The sequence below is a fragment of the Equus caballus genome, unplaced genomic scaffold (assembly GCF_041296265.1).
Source record: "Equus caballus isolate H_3958 breed thoroughbred unplaced genomic scaffold, TB-T2T haplotype2-0000440, whole genome shotgun sequence".
Classification (NCBI taxonomy): domain Eukaryota; kingdom Metazoa; phylum Chordata; class Mammalia; order Perissodactyla; family Equidae; genus Equus; species Equus caballus.
The window spans coordinates 4,453,917-4,468,108 of record NW_027222395.1 but is presented as its reverse complement, the minus strand read 5'-3'; positions in this window follow the sequence as shown (position 1 = coordinate 4,468,108).

Here is a 14,192-nt window from a genome sequence, read left to right as displayed (position 1 = left end):
GGCAGACACTCCGGAATCACATGCCAGGCATCCCGGAACCACCTGTCAGAGGTGCCAGAACCAAATGCCGGACACTGTGGTATCACCTGCCGGGCATGCCAGAACAACCTCTCAGAGGTGACAGAATCACATGTCGGACACTCCGGAATCACCTGCCGTGCCTGCCGGAACCACCTGATCCACTTCTCAGAACCACCTGCTGGACATGCCGGAATCACCTGCCGGACATGCCGGAACCACCGGCTCGACTCGCCGGAACCATTGCCGGACATGCAAAATCACCTGCCGGCTACGCCAGAACCACTTGGCGAACACTCCGGAATCACCTGCCGGGCATGGCGGAACCACCTCTCAGACATGCCGGAACCACATGCCAATGAAACCGCAAGCACCTGCCGAGCACGCCAGAACGACCTGCTTGACTCGCCAAAACCTGTCGGGCATGCCAGAACCAACTCTCAGACGTGCCAGAACCTCGTGCCGGTCACGCCAGAACCACCTGCCGGACACACCGGAACCACCGGCTCGACTCGCGGAACCACCGCCGGACATGCAAAATGACCTGCCGGCTACGCCAGAACCACTTGGCGAACACTCCGGAATCACCTGTCGGGCATGCCGGAACCGCCTCTCAGACTTGCCAGAACCCTGTTCCGGACACGCCGGTACCACCTGCCGAGTATGCCGGAACCACCTGATCCACTCCCCAGAACCACCTGCTGGACACGCCAGAATCACCTGCCGACTACGCCAGAACCACTAGGCAGACACTCCGGAACCACCTGCCGGGCATGCCGGAACCACCTCTCAGAGGTGCCAGAACCACATGCCGAACACTCCGGAATCACCTGCCGGGCTTGTGGGAACCACATCTCAGAGGTGCCAGAAGCACATGCCGGACACTCCGGATTCACCTGCCGGGCATGACGGAACCATCTCTCAGCCGTGCCAGAACCATGTTCCGGATATGCTGGTACCACCTGCCGATCTCGCCGGAACCACCTGCTGGACACGCCAAAATCACCTGCCGGCTACGCCAGAACCACACGGCAGACACTCCGGCATCACCTGCAGGGCTGGCTGGAACCACCTACCGGTCACGCCAACGTCGCCTTTCACCTACGCCAGAACCACTTGGCGGACACTCCGGAAACACCTCTCGGGCCGGCCGCAGCAACCTCTCAGACGTGCCAGAACCATGTGCCTGAGATGCCGGAACCACTCCCCGAACAGACCGAAACCACCTGCCAGACCCGCCTGAACCCCCTGGCGAGCACGCCTGATCCACCTGCTCAACTAGCCGGAACCACCTTCCTGACACGCCAAAAGCAACTGCCAGCTACGCCGCAACCATTTGGTGAACTCTTCGGAATCACCTGACGGGCTGGCTCCAGAACCACTCGGCAGACACTCCGGAACCACCTGCCGGGCATGCCGGAACCACCTCTCAGAGGTGCCAGAACCAAAGGCCGGACTCCTGTATCACCTGCCGGGCATGCCGGAACCCCCTGCCGGACATGCCGGAACCACCGGCTCGACTCGCCGGAACCATTGCCGGACATGCAAAATCACCTGCCGGCTTCGCCAGAACCACTTGGCGGACACTCCGGAAACACCTGTCGGGCCGGCCGGAACCACCTCTCAGACGTGCCAGAACCATGTGCCTGAGATGCCGGAAACACACCCCGAACAGACCGAAACCACCTGCCAGACCTGCCTGAACCCCCTGGCGAGCACGCCTGATCCACCTGCTCAACTAGCCGGAACCACCTTCCTGACACGCCAAAATCACCTGCCAGGTATACCAGAACCACTTGGTGGACACTCCGGAATCATCTGCCGGACATGCCAGAACCAGCTCTCAGACTTGCCAGAACCATGTTCTGGACACGCCGGTACCACCTGCCGAGTAATCCGGAACCAGCTGATCCACTCCCCAGAACCACATAGTGGACACGCCAAAATCAACTGCCGGCTACGCCAGAACCACTCGGCAGACACTCCGTAATCACAGGCCAGGCATTCCGGAACCAGCTCTCAGAGGTGCCAGAACCAAATGCCGAAGACTCCGGTATCACCTGCCGGGCATGCCGGAACCACCTCTCAGAGGTGCCAGAACCACATGCCGGACACTCCAGAATCACCTGCCGGGCATGCTGGAACCACCTGCTGGACATGCCGAATTCACCTGCCGGACATGCCGGAACCACCGGCTCGACTCGCCGGAACCATTGCCGGACATGTAAAATCACCTGCCGGCTGTGCCTGAACCACTTGGGGAACACTCTGGAATCACCTGCCGGGCATGGCGGAACCACCTCTCAGACATGCCGGAACCATATGCCAATGACACCGGAAGCACCTGCCGAGCACGCCAGAACCACCTGCTCGACTCGCCAAAACCACCTGCTGGACACGCCAAAATCACCCTCCGGCTACGCCACAAGCATTTGGTGAACTCTTCGGAATCACCTGCTGGGCTGTCTGGAACCACCTGCCGGTCACGCCAACATCACCTGCCAGCTATGCCAGAACCACTTGGCGGACACCATGGAAACACCTGTCGGGCCGGCCGGAACCACCTCTCAGACGTGCCAGAACCATGTGCCTGAGATGCCGGAACCACACCCCGAACAGACCGAAACCACCTGCCAGACCCGCCTGAACCACCTGCCGAGCACGCCGGAACCACCTACTCGACTCGCTGGAACCACCTACCTGACACGCTAAAATCACCTGCCGGGTATGCCACAACCACTTGGTGGACACTCCGGAATCATCTGCCGGACATGCAAGAAGCAGCTCTCAGACACACCAGAACCACGTGCCAGACACGCCGGAAGCACCTGCTGAGCATGCCTGAGCCAAATGCTCGACTTGCAAGAAAAACCTGCCAGACCCGCCAAAATCACCTGCCGGGTACGCCAGAACCACGTGGCGGACACTCCGGAATCACCTGTCAGGCATGCCGGAACCAACTCTCAGACGTGCCGGTCATGCCAGAAGCACCAGCCGGACACGCCGGAGCCACCGGCTCGACTCGCCGGAACCACCGCCGGACATGCAAAATGTCGTGCCGGCTACGCCAGAACCACTTGGCGAACACTCCGGAATCACCTGTCGGGAATGCAGGAACCGCCTCTCAGACTTGCCAGAACCATGTTCCGGACACGCCGGTACCACCTGCCGAGTATGCCGGAACCACCTGATCCACTCCCCAGAACCACCTGCCGGACACGCCAAAATCACCTGCCGGCTACGCCAGAACCACTTGGCGGACACTCCAAAATCACCTGCCGGGCATGGCAGCACAACCTCTCAGAAGTGCCAGAAGCACGTGCCGGACAGGTCGGAACCATCTCCGGACAGACCGGAAACACAGGAAACACTCGCCAGAACCACCTCCTTGACTCACCGGTCCCACGTGCCGGACAAGCCCAAATCACCTTTCCGCTACACCAGAACCACTTGGCGGACAAGCCGGAATCACGTGAAGTGCATGCCGACACAACCTCCCAGACGTGCCAGAACCTCGTGCCGGACACCCCAGAACCACCTGCTGGACAGACCGGAACCACCTGTCGGACATGCCAAAATCACCTGCCAGCTACGCCAGAACCAGTTGGTGAACACTTCGGAATCACCTGCCAGGCTTGCTGGAACCACCTGCCGGTCACGCCAACATCAACTGCCAGCTACGCCAGAACCACTTGGCGGACACTCCGGAAACACCTGTCGGGCTGGCCGGAACCACCTCTCAGACGTGCCAGAACCATGTGCCTGAGATGCCGGAACCCCACACAACAGACCGAAAACACCTGCCAGACCCGCCTGAACCACTTGCCGAGCATGCCGGATCCAAGTGCTCGACTCGCCGGAACCACCTACCTGAAACGCCAAAATCACCAGCCGGCTATGCCAGAACCACTTGCTGGACACTCCAGAATCATCTGCCGCACATGCCAGAACCAGCTCTCAGACACACCAGAACCACGTGCCGGACACGCCGGAAGCACCTGCTGGGAATGCCTAAGCCCCATCTCGACTCGCCAGAAACACCTGCCAGACACGCCAAAATCACCTGCCGGGTACGCCAGAATCACTTGGCGGACACTCCGGAATGACCTGTCGGACAGGCCGGAACCACATCTCAGACTTGCCAGAACCATGTTCCGGACACGCCGGTACCACCTGCCGAGCTCGCCGGAACCACCTGCTGGACACCCAGGAACCACCTCTCAGAGGTGCCAGAACCACATGCCGGAGACTCCGGAATCACCTGCCGGGCATGCCGGAACCATCTCTCAGACGTGCGACAACCACGTGCCGGAGAGACCGCAAGCACCTGCCGAGCTCGCCGGAACTACCTGCCGGACACGCCGGAACCACCGGCTCGACTTGCCGGAACTACCGCCAGACATGCAAACTCTCCTGCCGGCTATGCCAGAAACACTTGGCGAACACTCCGGAATCACCTGCTGGGCATGCCGGAACCACCTCTTAGACATGCCGGAACCACGTGCCAATGACACTGGAAGCACCTGCCGAGCACGCCGGAACCACCTGCTCGACTTGCCAGAACCACCTTTCGGACACGCCAAAATCACATGCCGGCTACGCCACAACCACTTGGTGAACACTTCGGATTCACCTGACGGGCTTGCTGGAATCACCTGCCGGTCACGCCAACATCACCTGCCAGCTACGCCAGAACCACTTGGCGGACACTCTGGAAACACCTGTCGGGCCGGCCGGAACCACCTGTGAGACGTGCCCGAACCATGTGCCTGAGATGCTGGAACCACACCCCGAACAGACAGAAACCACCTGCCAGACCCGCATGAACCACCTCCGAGCACGCCGGGTCCACCTGCTCGACTCGCTGGAACCACTTACCTGACACGCCAAAATGACCTGCTGGCTACGCCAGAACCACTTGGCGAACACTCCGGAATCACCTGTCGGGAATGCAGGAACCGCCTCTCAGACTTGCCAGAACCATGTTCTGGACACGCCGGTACCACCTGCCGAGTATGCCGGAACCACCTGATCCACTCCCCAGAACCACCTGCTGGACACGCCAGAATCACCTGCCGACTACGCCAGAACCACTCGGCAGACACTCCTGAACCACCTGCCGGGCCTGCCGGAACCTCCTCTCAGGCATGCCGTTACCACTTGCCAATGACACCGGAAGCACCTGCCGAGCACGCCAGAACCACCTGCTCGACTCGCCAAAACCACCTGCTGGACACGCCAAAATCACCTGCCGGCTACGCCACAACCATTTGGTGAACTCTTCGGAATCACATGCCGGGCTTGCTGGAACCACCTGCTGGTCACGCCAACATCACCTGCCAGCTATGCCAGAACCACTTGGCGGACACCATGGAAACACATGTCGGGCCGGCCGGAACCACCTCTCAGATGTGCCAGAACCATGAGCCTGAGATGCCGGAACCACTCCCCGAACAGACCAAAACAACCTGCCAGACCCGCCTGAACCCCCTGGCGAGCACGCCTGATCCACCTGCTCAACTAGCCGGAACCAACTTCCTGACACGCCAAAATCACCTGCCAGGTATACAAGAACCGCTTGGTGGACACTCCGGAATCATCTGCCGGAGATGCCAGAAACAGCTCTCAGACACACCAGAACCACGTGCCAGAGACGCCGGAAGCACCAGCTGAGCATGCCTGAGCCACCTGCTCGACTCGCAAGATACACCTGTTGGACAGGCGTAAATCACCCGCCGGGTACGCCAGAAACACTTGGCGGACGCTCCGGAATCACCTGTCGGGCGTGCCGGAACCACCTCTCAGACTTGCCAGAACCAAGTTCTGGACATGCCGGAACCACCTGCCGAGTATGCCGGAACCAGCTGATCCACTCCCCAGAACCACCTAGTGGACACGCCAAGAGCAACTGCCGGCTACGCCGGAACCACCGGCTCGACTCGCCGGAACCACCGCTGGACATGCAAAATGACCTGCCGGCTACGCCAGAACCACTTGGCGAACACTCCGGAATCACCTGTCGGGCATGCCTGAACCACCTCTCAGAGGTGCCAGGACCAAATGCCGGAGACTGCGGAATCACCTGCCGGGCATGCCGGAACCACCTGCCGGACATGCCAGAACCACCGGCTCGAATCGCCGGAACCATTGCCGGCCATGCAAAATCACCTGCCGGCTATGCCAGAACCACTTGGCGAACACTCCGGAATCACCTGCCGGGCATGGCGGAACCAGCTCTCAGACATGCCGGAACCACATGCCAATGACACCGGAAGCACCTGCCGAGCACGCCAGAACCACCTGCTCGACTCGCCAAAACCACCTGCTGGACATGCAAAAATCAGATTCCGGCTACGCCACACCCATTTGGTGAAAACTACGGAATCACCTGCCGGGCTGGCTGGAACCACCTGCCGGTCACGCCAACGTCACCTGCCTGCTATGCCAGAACCACTTGGCGGACACCATGGAAACACCTGTCGGGCCGGCCGGAACCACCTATCAGACGTGCCAGAACCATGTGCCTGAGATGCCGGAACCACACACCGAACAGACCGAAACCACCTGCCAGACCCGCCTGAACCACCTGCCGAGCACGCCGGAACCACCAACTCGACTCGCCGGAACCACCTACCTGACACGCTAAAATCACCTGCCGGGCATGCAACAACCACTTGGTGGACACTCCGGAATCATCTGCCGGACATGCCAGAACCAGCTCTCAGACACACCAGAACCACGTGCCGGACAGGCCGGAAGCACCTGCTGATCATGCCTGAGCCACATGCTCGACTTGCAAGAAACACCTGCCAGACGCGCCAAAATCACCTGCCGGGTACGCCAGAACCACGTGGCGGACACTCCGGAATCACCTGTCGGGCATGCCGGAATCAACTCTCAGACGTGCCAGAACCTCGTGCCGGACACGCCAGAACCACCTGCCGGAAAGACCGGAAACACCTGCTGGACACGCCAGAACCACTCGGCAGACACTCCGGAATCACATGCCAGGCATCCCGGAACCACCTGTCAGAGGTGCCAGAACCAAATGCCAGACACTGTGGTATCACCTGCCGGGCATGCCAGAACAACCTCTCAGAGGTGACAGAATCACATGCCGGACACTCCGGAATCACCTGCCGTGCCTGCCGGAACCACCTGATCCACTTCTCAGAACCACCTGCTGGACATGCCGGAATCACCTGCCGGACATGCCGGAACCACCGGCTCGACTCGCCGGAACCATTGCCGGACATGCAAAATCACCTGCCGGCTACGCCAGAACCACTTGGCGAACACTCCGGAATCACCTGCCGGGCATGGCGGAACCACCTCTCAGACATGCCGGAACCACATGCCAATGAAACCGCAAGCACCTGCCGAGCACGCCAGAACGACCTGCTTGACTCGCCAAAACCACCTGCCGGACACGCCGAAATCACCTGCCGGCTAGGCCACAACCATTTGGTGAACTCTTCGGAATCACCTGCCGGGCTTTCTGGAACCACGTGCCGGTCACACAAACATCACCTGCCAGCTATGCCAGAACCACTTGGCGGACACCATGGAAACACCTGTCGGGCCGGCCGGAACAACCTATCAGACGTGCCAGAACCATGTGCCTGAGACGCCGGAACCACACCCCGAAAAGACCGAAACCACCTGCCAGACCCGCCTGAACCACCTGCCGAGCACGCCGGAACTACCTACTCGACTCGCTGGAACCACCTACCTGACACGCTAAAATCACCTGCCAGGTATGCCACAACCACTTGGTGGACACTCCGGAATCATCTGCCGGACATGCCAGAACCAGCTCTCAGACACACCAGAACCATGTGCCAGACACGCCGGAAGCACCTGCTGAGCATGCCTGAGCCAAATGCTCGACTTGCAAGAAACACCTGCCAGACACGCCAAAATCACCTGCCGGGTACGCCAGAACCACGCGGCGGACACTCCGGAATCACCTGTCGGGCATGCCGGAACCAGCTCTCAGACGTGCCAGAACCTCGTGCCGGTCACGCCAGAACCACCTGCCGGACACGAAAGAACCACCGGCTCGACTCGCCGGAACCACCGCCGGACATGCAAAATGACCTGCCGGCTACGCCAGAACCACTTGGCGAACACTCCGGAATCACCTGTCGGGCATGCCGGAACCACCTCTCAGACTTGCCAGAACCATGTTCCGGACACGCCGGTACCACCTGCAGAGTATGCCGGAACCACCTGATCCACTCCTCAGAACCACCTGCTGGACACGCCACAATCACCTGCCGACTACGCCAGAACCACTCGGCAGACACGCCGGAACCGCCTGCCGGGCATGCCGGAACCACCTCTCAGAGGTGCCAGAATCACATGCCGGACACTCCGGAAGCACCTGCCGGCCATGCCGGAACCACCTGATCCACTTCTCAGAACCACCTGCTGGACATGCCGGAATCACCTGCCGGACATGCCAGAACCACCGGCTCGACTCGCCGGAACCATTGCCGGACATGCAAAATCACCTGCCGGCTACGCCAGAACCACTTGGCGAACACTCCGGAATCACCTGCCGGGCATGGCGGAACCACCTCTCAGACATGCCGGAACCACATGCCAATGAAACCGCAAGCACCTGCCGAGCACGCCAGAACGACCTGCTTGACTCGAAAAAACCACCTGCAGGACACGCCGAAATCACCTGCCGGCTAGGCCACAACCATTTGGTGAACTCTTCGGAATCACCTGCTGGGCTTTCTGGAACCACGTGCCGGTCACACAAACATCACCTGCCAGCTATGCCAGAACCACTTGGCGGACACCATGGAAACACCTGTCGGGCCGGCCGGAACCACCTATCAGACGTGCCAGAACGATGTGCCTGAGACGCCGGAACCACACCCCGAACAGACCGAAACCACCTGCCATACCCGCCTGAACCACCTGCCGAACACGCCGGAACCACCTACTCGACTCGCTGGAACCACCTACCTGACACGCTAAAATCACCTGCCAGGTATGCCACAACCACTTGGTGGACACTCCGGAATCATCTGCCGGACATGCCAGAACCAGCTCTCAGACACACCAGAACCATGTGCCAGACACGCCGGAAGCACCTGCTGAGCATGCCTGAGCCAAATGCTCGACTTGCAAGAAACACCTGCCAGACACGCCAAAATCACCTGCCGGGTACGCCAGAACCACGCAGCGGACACTCCGGAATCACCTGTCGGGCATGCCGGAACCAGCTCTCAGACGTGCCAGAACCTCGTGCCGGTCACGCCAGAACCACCTGCCGGACACGAAAGAACCACCGGCTCGACTCGCCGGAACCACCGCCGGACATGCAAAATGACCTGCCGGCTACGCCAGAACCACTTGGCGAACACTCCGGAATCACCTGTCGGGCATGCCGGAACCACCTCTCAGACTTGCCAGAACCATGTTCCGGACACGCCGGTACCACCTGCAGAGTATGCCGGAACCACCTGATCCACTCCTCAGAACCACCTGCTGGACACGCCACAATCACCTGCCGACTACGCCAGAACCACTCGGCAGACACGCCGGAACCGCCTGCCGGGCATGCCGGAACCACCTCTCAGAGGTGCCAGAATCACATGCCGGACACTCCGGAAGCACCTGCCGGCCATGCCGGAACCACCTGATCCACTTCTCAGAACCACCTGCTGGACATGCCGGAATCACCTGCCGGACATGCCAGAACCACCGGCTCGACTCGCCGGAACCATTGCCGGACATGCAAAATCACCTGCCGGCTACGCCAGAACCACTTGGCGAACACTCCGGAATCACCTGCCGGGCATGGCGGAACCACCTCTCAGACATGCCGGAACCACATGCCAATGAAACCGCAAGCACCTGCCGAGCACGCCAGAACGACCTGCTTGACTCGAAAAAACCACCTGCAGGACACGCCGAAATCACCTGCCGGCTAGGCCACAACCATTTGGTGAACTCTTCGGAATCACCTGCTGGGCTTTCTGGAACCACGTGCCGGTCACACAAACATCACCTGCCAGCTATGCCAGAACCACTTGGCGGACACCATGGAAACACCTGTCGGGCCGGCCGGAACCACCTATCAGACGTGCCAGAACGATGTGCCTGAGACGCCGGAACCACACCCCGAACAGACCGAAACCACCTGCCATACCCGCCTGAACCACCTGCCGAACACGCCGGAACCACCTACTCGACTCGCTGGAACCACCTACCTGACACGCTAAAATCACCTGCCAGGTATGCCACAACCACTTGGTGGACACTCCGGAATCATCTTCCGGACATGCCAGAACCAGCTCTCAGACACACAAGAACCATGTGCCAGACACGCCGGAAGCACCTGCTGAGCATGCCTGAGCCAAATGCTCGACTTGCAAGAAACACCTGCCAGACACGCCAAAATCACCTGCCGGGTACGCCAGAACCACGTGGCGGACACTCCGGAATCCCCTGTCGGTCATGCCGGAACCAACTCTCAGACGTGCCAGAACCTCGTGCCGGACACGCCAGAACCACCTGCCGGAAAGACCGGAAACACCTGCTGGACACGCCAGAACCACTCGGCAGACACTCCGGAATCACATGCCAGGCATCCCGGAACCACCTGTCAGAGGTGCCAGAACCAAATGCCGGACACTGTGGTATCACCTGCCGGGCATGCCAGAACAACCTCTCAGAGGTGACAGAATCACATGTCGGACACTCCGGAATCACCTGCCGTGCCTGCCGGAACCACCTGATCCACTTCTCAGAACCACCTGCTGGACATGCCGGAATCACCTGCCGGACATGCCGGAACCACCGGCTCGACTCGCCGGAACCATTGCCGGACATGCAAAATCACCTGCCGGCTACGCCAGAACCACTTGGCGAACACTCCGGAATCACCTGCCGGGCATGGCGGAACCACCTCTCAGACATGCCGGAACCACATGCCAATGAAACCGCAAGCACCTGCCGAGCACGCCAGAACGACCTGCTTGACTCGCCAAAACCTGTCGGGCATGCCAGAACCAACTCTCAGACGTGCCAGAACCTCGTGCCGGTCACGCCAGAACCACCTGCCGGACACACCGGAACCACCGGCTCGACTCGCGGAACCACCGCCGGACATGCAAAATGACCTGCCGGCTACGCCAGAACCACTTGGCGAACACTCCGGAATCACCTGTCGGGCATGCCGGAACCGCCTCTCAGACTTGCCAGAACCCTGTTCCGGACACGCCGGTACCACCTGCCGAGTATGCCGGAACCACCTGATCCACTCCCCAGAACCACCTGCTGGACACGCCAGAATCACCTGCCGACTACGCCAGAACCACTAGGCAGACACTCCGGAACCACCTGCCGGGCATGCCGGAACCACCTCTCAGAGGTGCCAGAACCACATGCCGAACACTCCGGAATCACCTGCCGGGCTTGTGGGAACCACATCTCAGAGGTGCCAGAAGCACATGCCGGACACTCCGGATTCACCTGCCGGGCATGACGGAACCATCTCTCAGCCGTGCCAGAACCATGTTCCGGATATGCTGGTACCACCTGCCGATCTCGCCGGAACCACCTGCTGGACACGCCAAAATCACCTGCCGGCTACGCCAGAACCACACGGCAGACACTCCGGCATCACCTGCAGGGCTGGCTGGAACCACCTACCGGTCACGCCAACGTCGCCTTTCACCTACGCCAGAACCACTTGGCGGACACTCCGGAAACACCTCTCGGGCCGGCCGCAGCAACCTCTCAGACGTGCCAGAACCATGTGCCTGAGATGCCGGAACCACTCCCCGAACAGACCGAAACCACCTGCCAGACCCGCCTGAACCCCCTGGCGAGCACGCCTGATCCACCTGCTCAACTAGCCGGAACCACCTTCCTGACACGCCAAAAGCAACTGCCAGCTACGCCGCAACCATTTGGTGAACTCTTCGGAATCACCTGACGGGCTGGCTCCAGAACCACTCGGCAGACACTCCGGAACCACCTGCCGGGCATGCCGGAACCACCTCTCAGAGGTGCCAGAACCAAAGGCCGGACTCCTGTATCACCTGCCGGGCATGCCGGAACCCCCTGCCGGACATGCCGGAACCACCGGCTCGACTCGCCGGAACCATTGCCGGACATGCAAAATCACCTGCCGGCTTCGCCAGAACCACTTGGCGGACACTCCGGAAACACCTGTCGGGCCGGCCGGAACCACCTCTCAGACGTGCCAGAACCATGTGCCTGAGATGCCGGAAACACACCCCGAACAGACCGAAACCACCTGCCAGACCTGCCTGAACCCCCTGGCGAGCACGCCTGATCCACCTGCTCAACTAGCCGGAACCACCTTCCTGACACGCCAAAATCACCTGCCAGGTATACCAGAACCACTTGGTGGACACTCCGGAATCATCTGCCGGACATGCCAGAACCAGCTCTCAGACTTGCCAGAACCATGTTCTGGACACGCCGGTACCACCTGCCGAGTAATCCGGAACCAGCTGATCCACTCCCCAGAACCACATAGTGGACACGCCAAAATCAACTGCCGGCTACGCCAGAACCACTCGGCAGACACTCCGTAATCACAGGCCAGGCATTCCGGAACCAGCTCTCAGAGGTGCCAGAACCAAATGCCGAAGACTCCGGTATCACCTGCCGGGCATGCCGGAACCACCTCTCAGAGGTGCCAGAACCACATGCCGGACACTCCAGAATCACCTGCCGGGCATGCTGGAACCACCTGCTGGACATGCCGAATTAACCTGCCGGACATGCCGGAACCACCGGCTCGACTCGCCGGAACCATTGCCGGACATGTAAAATCACCTGCCGGCTGTGCCTGAACCACTTGGGGAACACTCTGGAATCACCTGCCGGGCATGGCGGAACCACCTCTCAGACATGCCGGAACCATATGCCAATGACACCGGAAGCACCTGCCGAGCACGCCAGAACCACCTGCTCGACTCGCCAAAACCACCTGCTGGACACGCCAAAATCACCCTCCGGCTACGCCACAAGCATTTGGTGAACTCTTCGGAATCACCTGCTGGGCTGTCTGGAACCACCTGCCGGTCACGCCAACATCACCTGCCAGCTATGCCAGAACCACTTGGCGGACACCATGGAAACACCTGTCGGGCCGGCCGGAACCACCTCTCAGACGTGCCAGAACCATGTGCCTGAGATGCCGGAACCACACCCCGAACAGACCGAAACCACCTGCCAGACCCGCCTGAACCACCTGCCGAGCACGCCGGAACCACCTACTCGACTCGCTGGAACCACCTACCTGACACGCTAAAATCACCTGCCGGGTATGCCACAACCACTTGGTGGACACTCCGGAATCATCTGCCGGACATGCAAGAAGCAGCTCTCAGACACACCAGAACCACGTGCCAGACACGCCGGAAGCACCTGCTGAGCATGCCTGAGCCAAATGCTCGACTTGCAAGAAAAACCTGCCAGACCCGCCAAAATCACCTGCCGGGTACGCCAGAACCACGTGGCGGACACTCCGGAATCACCTGTCAGGCATGCCGGAACCAACTCTCAGACGTGCCGGTCATGCCAGAAGCACCAGCCGGACACGCCGGAGCCACCGGCTCGACTCGCCGGAACCACCGCCGGACATGCAAAATGTCGTGCCGGCTACGCCAGAACCACTTGGCGAACACTCCGGAATCACCTGTCGGGAATGCAGGAACCGCCTCTCAGACTTGCCAGAACCATGTTCCGGACACGCCGGTACCACCTGCCGAGTATGCCGGAACCACCTGATCCACTCCCCAGAACCACCTGCCGGACACGCCAAAATCACCTGCCGGCTACGCCAGAACCACTTGGCGGACACTCCAAAATCACCTGCCGGGCATGGCAGCACAACCTCTCAGAAGTGCCAGAAGCACGTGCCGGACAGGTCGGAACCATCTCCGGACAGACCGGAAACACAGGAAACACTCGCCAGAACCACCTCCTTGACTCACCGGTCCCACGTGCCGGACAAGCCCAAATCACCTTTCCGCTACACCAGAACCACTTGGCGGACAAGCCGGAATCACGTGAAGTGCATGCCGACACAACCTCCCAGACGTGCCAGAACCTCGTGCCGGACACCCCAGAACCACCTGCTGGACAGACCGGAACCACCTGTCGGACATGCC